This window comes from Panthera pardus, unplaced genomic scaffold (assembly GCF_024362965.1).
Source record: "Panthera pardus isolate Hobbes unplaced genomic scaffold, ASM2436296v1 HiC_scaffold_22, whole genome shotgun sequence".
Taxonomy (NCBI): Eukaryota; Metazoa; Chordata; class Mammalia; order Carnivora; family Felidae; genus Panthera; species Panthera pardus.
The window spans coordinates 58,095,205-58,101,187 of NW_026526788.1; positions in this window are offsets into that span (position 1 = coordinate 58,095,205).

Sequence of the window (5,983 nt, forward strand, 5' to 3'; positions counted from 1 at the left end):
ACTAGTTGATTGACTAGTTGATTGTGACTAGGCTTCTGGCCAAAAGCAAGCTATTAGTAGTCAAGCTTTGGGGAAGTCAAAAGTTATACATGATTTTCAACTGCACAGGGGTGGGGGTCAACGCCCCTAACCCTCATGCTGTTCAAAGGTCAACTATACTATAAGTCACCCTTAACCTTCCCCTGCCTTCCAGGAGTTGGGCATATGACCCGAGACTGACCAATCAGTGTCACTGTTTGGCACATAGAGACAGGCACATAAACCGATTTGTGCTATTGAGAGTCAGGCCCAAGAATCAATAGTCTGTTGCTAGGCTGGTAGAACAGAAGCTTGAAGCGACTGCTTGGTCATCTGGTCCCCTCATGGGGAGAGCTCATGTGAGAATGAAGTCACCACCGAAGAGAATGAGATCAAGAAATGGAGAAAAAGTCCAGACCACATAATTCAGGTACCTGGATCCAGCTGTGCCTGAAAACTCCGCTTATAAATTTTTAGTTACTTGAGCCACTAAGGCCCCATCATTAAACTACTGGTTCACAAATGCCAGCCTGAGACGAAACATTTGCTCTTCTCTAGCAAAGTGAAAAAAATAATTTGATTTATATGACTCTTTTTATCCTGACATTATATCTTTGCTAATATTTGGCATTTATGAATTGATCGTAATAATAGATAGCAATCGTATTTTTCTAATTGTCCTTAATAGAAAATGAGAAAGTTAGTGGCCCCTTATCTCTCCTTTGTCCTAGTCTACTCCAGCTGCTGTAACAAATTACCTAAACTTAAACAAAAAAGGCTTATTTCTCACAGTTCTGGAGGTTGGGAAGTCTGCCACCAGCATGCCAGCATGGTCGGTTCTGGTGAGAACTTGCTTCCTGGCTTGTAAATGCCCTTCTTGTTGCAGGCTCACATGGCAGAGAGAGAGAAAAGGTAGCTCTCTTCCTCTGATAAGGATGAGAATCCCATGGTGGGGGTTCCATCTTCATGACCGAATTACCTCCCAAAGTCTCCACCTCCAAATGCCATCACATTAGGGCTTCCACATTTGAATTCTGGGGAGAACACAAATACTCAGTCCATAGCCACCTTCATTTAAAAATTTTTTTGGGGTGCCTGGGTGGCGCGGTTGGTAAAGTGTGTGACTCTTTATTTCGGCTCAGGTCATGATCTCATGTTTCGTGGGATAGAGCCCCGCATCAAGCTCTGTGATTACAGTGCAGAGCCTGCTAGGGATTCTCTCTCCCTCTCTCTTTGCCCCTACCCCACTTATGTGCTCTTTCTCTCAAAATAAATGAAGTTAAAAAAAATGTTTTTATCAGTCTGTGAAATAAAAGTCTGCCATAAATTACAGTGTGTAAAATACAGTATCTGGATATACAATGAAAATTGGGATCCTTTTATTTCTTAGTTTGTTTATACTTCATCTGATTCCAGGAAGCATTAAGGAAACTCACTTGACTCCTTTGATCTAATGCCCAGGAAGGACTCTTCATTCCAAAGGCTTCACATGGGGGGAATATCTAAAAACAAGTCAGAGAGGTCTTTCGTCCCTCCTCCTGGGGGGGTAGACACGGATCCAAGCGATGATTTTATTTGCCTCTTCCTTGGGACTGTGCAATAGGAAGCAGCACGTCAGCAGAAAAAAAGCAGCGCCTGAGGGCTTCTCTTTGGCCGCTTGTCACCTGTCCTATAATAGCTCCAGGTCCCTTGCTTCCGAGTGATACTATGTCCCTTGAGCACCGAAGCCTTGGTGGGGTGAAGGGGTTCAGGGAATGGCAGGAAGGGAAGAGCATGAACGTAACAGAGGGAAAGATCCGTGAGGGGAAGGGGAGTGGGGTGAAACATTCAGTGAAGGGAGGAATAAGAAAAAGTTAAAAGGGAGAAAATCCTTTATAAATAGTGGAATTTAACTTTTGGGAGGAGGGAGAGAATTGATGTTTGCTTAGGCATTTGCCCAGGGGGAATGTTTACTCATGGTTTAATAGTCAGAATGAGCTTAGTGTTCAAGTAGAAATGAAGTCATATTCCAGGCAGGAGGTGGGCATGATGGAGTGACGTGCAGGGTGTGTGCTGGGCATGTATGTCTTAGACAAATCATAGGACCACGTATGTGCAGATAATGCTCTGGATACGTGAACGTTGGCATCTGATAGCAGGTTTGTCCCAAGCCGTGCTGTCCCACTTTCTTGATCCTTGTTTTCGAGATGGCTAGTCGGGTTGGGGTGTTTCCTGCGGCCATGGAAAAAGTGAATCTTTTTGGTTCACTTATGACTAGACTCAGTGTGGTTTGGATGCTGAGCTGTGTCTTGGACCTCTGTTGGGTTAGGCTTCTAGAATGTTAGATCATAGAGCCAGAAGCTAAACACACACACACACATCCTTAGAGCTGCAGCTGCTAGGACCAGCCGGGCACTTTCCTGCCACAGGGTCCTTAGGCTTCCTCTTCCTTCTGCCTGAAACTTTTATTCCTTTGTCTTATCCTTTACACCTCAGCTCAAATATCACCTCCAGAGAAATCGTCCTAGCCATCCTATCTCAGATAGATCCCCCTGGCATTTCCTCTCTCAGCATCTTCTCGGATACTAATTCTTTGCACGTGTTTCTTGTTTGGTTCTTTGTCTCTTCCTTCGCATCCCTCTAACTCCAAAAAGGTAGGAACTGCATCTCTCTGGCTTACCCACTCTCTCCTCCACTCTGAACACAGGGTCTGACTCATAAATGGGATTCAACCGTTTGTCAGATGACCGAATCAATAAACGAACTGCTGTGAATTCACATCCTGGACCTTTAACAGTCAAAAACTTGACACTACTGTATTGGGGATCTTATTATTTTAGAATAAGATTCAAGCTGTGGGAAACTCTGTTTGGCTACTTAAGAAGTCTCCCACGCTCACTTTTCCTTCAAAGTGTCCTGAAGGTGGGATGGAAGAGCTTGGGATGTGGCACATTGTGTATTGAGTTTTGATCCTCTGGGAAAGGGAGACGAGCCCTCATTTGAATAACAATTCTGTCTATAAAGTCTCTGGACACCCTTTACATTTTCTCTTGTTTTAGTGTTTGTGCCAACGGTGTGCTTTCACAATCTAGTAACAAGCAATTTTGTACAAGTAATGGGAACTACCAGAGACAAGACACTACCTACAGTTATCTAAAGGCTACAGTCTCTGCTGTCAGAGACACGTCCCTTTACAAAGAGAAAATGGTGTCACAGTCACCTACTGGGTAAAGTTGACTCCGCCAGCTCTCTTATTTTAAAAGAGTTACATGGTTTTGTTTTTCTCCTGTGCTTTGTTTCACATACATTCACTCAAGGCGGGAGCACGATAGCCCTACCTCTCAGTATGGCAGTTACAATTGGTCGTCTGTGTTTTACCTTTTTACATCCAACCCAATTGACAGGGGAAAAAAATGAAATAGCTTATATATTATCTTCCTATTACTGCTTAACAAATCAGCACAAATTAGAGACTTAAAACAGCACGAATGTATTATCTCGCAGTTTCTATGGTCAAGAGTCTGGGTGTGGTTTGGCTGGATCCTCTGCTCTGGCCGCACAAGGCTGCACTCAGGTGTTGGCCCAAACTCATTCAGATTTTTGGCATAATTCACTTCCTTGTGGTGTAGGACTATGGTCCCCTCTTCTCGCTAGCTGTTGGCTGGGAGCATTCTCAACTTCTAGGGGACACTCCTCCTCACAAGCAGCTCACAACCTGGTTGTCTGCTTTCTTCCTCGGAGGGCAGTCAGAGAAACTGTCTGTTTGTAAAGGGCTCATCTGATTAGGTCAGGCCCACCCCAGATAATCTCCTTTTTGATTAACTTAAAATCAACTGATTTGTTTCCTCATGTTGCCCTGCCCCAGATCAGACTGCCTTCTCAGCTGGCTTTCGGCAGCCTCTTCACTGACTCAGTCTTGCTCCTGCTCCAGCCAGCTCTTGAGGTTGCAGCCAGGGTGATCGTTCTAAATCTGATCCTGGCACTGCCTGAGTGGAACCCTTCAATGGCTCCTTGTTCTTCTCAGGATAAAGTCCAAACTCTGATATGGTTCAAAGGTCCTTCATGATCTGTCCCTCCCCACCCCACTGGCCTCGGCTTTTGGCCCCTTGCTCAGTCCCCCACCCTGCCACCTCACTTGCTGCCCCATTTCTTTCCACCTGGCCAATGCCTCTTTATCTGACCTTATTTCATCTCACCTTAGACTTCACTAGCTCTGGGATGCCTTTCCTGCCTGATCTTCCCAAGACCATAGTGGGGACCTTCCCACAGGCTCTCCATCCCCGCCCCCTTCATTTATGGAATCATAGCAATTACCACAACGCAGGGTAATCACCTATTTAGTCTTCCCAACTAGATTGTAGCTGCCCAAGATCACAAGTTTTAGATTTTTTTTTTTTTTTGTATTCTCTGCATTGAGCAAGGACTCAACAAATGTCCCTTGAATGAATGAATGAATGAATGATGAATGGATGAATGAAAGTATGTGGCTGTGTCAGGGAACACACTGTGATCATACTTTACAAACATCAGCTCTGTTAAGTGACTATGTACCAAGGAACCTGAAAACAAAGCAAGTGATATTCAGACAATCTGGAAAAATTGAGGCCATATGGCAACCTCAGACATAAAATTCCACTGAACTGAAAAGAGCCCTCTCAAGAAGCTCCTGCTTTATAAAAACAGAAAGAGGACCAAGGAATATGGGATTTGAATTGGGAAGAAAGGAAAAATGTGGAGAAAGTATTAATCACCTGAGGAGCGAATTCCCTTTTCATTTTTTTTTATGTTTATTTATTTTGAGAGAGAGCGAGCAGGGGGAGGGGTGGAGAGAGAGAGAATCCCAAGCAGGGTCCATGCTGTCAGTGCAGAGCCCAATGCAGGGCTCAATCTCATGAACCCTGAGATCATGACCTGAGCCAAAATCAAGAGTCAGACGCTTAACCAACTGAGCTACTCAGGCACCCTGAGAATTCCTTTTTTAAATGGGAAAAGATACATTTTCTTCTATTTTCCTTTTGACCACAGATTGAGAGATGGCCAAAGTAACAGAAAAATAAATCATGTGTTAATCCCAGTCTTGACTGGCCTCCTGAAGAGGGTGAATCGTCCCAGCGAAAGCACCTCTTATTTTCTGCTGGGGGTGGGAGTACTCGTTGAGAGGTGCTAAATCACTCGATGTTAGTTAGTTAGTTGGCTAGTTAGAGGCCGGGGTTGGGGGAGGTAGGAGGGATGGGAGGACATGGAACAAGTGGAGGAAACTGGAGCCTGCCCTGAGATGAGCTCTGAAACGGGGTGCATGGGGAAGAACCCTCACCAAGCCCCAGGCACAAGGGACCTGGAACCCCAACATGCCCAGCGGGAGCTTATGAACTTGTGTGCTTGTGACTACACATCTCTTCAAAACCTTTACTAACTTCTTCTTCTTCAGTAACACTTTTAGCACAAATGGGTTCTGGGGAACTCAGCGGGGTGGACAGTGCTGGGTACTGTTGGCACAGGGACAGGACAGAGCCATTCCATAGAGGCGTCTACATTATACTTACAGACCCAGAGAATGTTCTGAAAGATGTATGTTGTGTAAAACGGCCACGTACGAAAGTGAGTCGCAGCGGGACTAGGTATTTGCCTGTGAAATCCTTTTCTTATTAAGAAACTATTGGCTATTGTTGAAATGGTCCTCTGGGATTTCAGAAGACTTAGTCACCCGGTCTTGCTATGGGAACAACATCAGTGACGAATCATCTCAGTCTTTCGGCCATTCATTCAGAAATCTCCCTTGAGCGTCTGCTATGTTGCAGGCTCGGTGCTAGACTCTGGAGGCAAAGCAGCCAATCAGCCCGAGCTGGTCTCCAGATGCAGCGCGGACTGGCACGGAGCCTCCTGGATGCAAACCACAGCCCCAGAATCGGGAAATCTTACTGAATCCTGCTGAGTGTGTGCACCGCCACATCAGAGGGCTAACCCCGGGAACAGAGACCATTTGGAA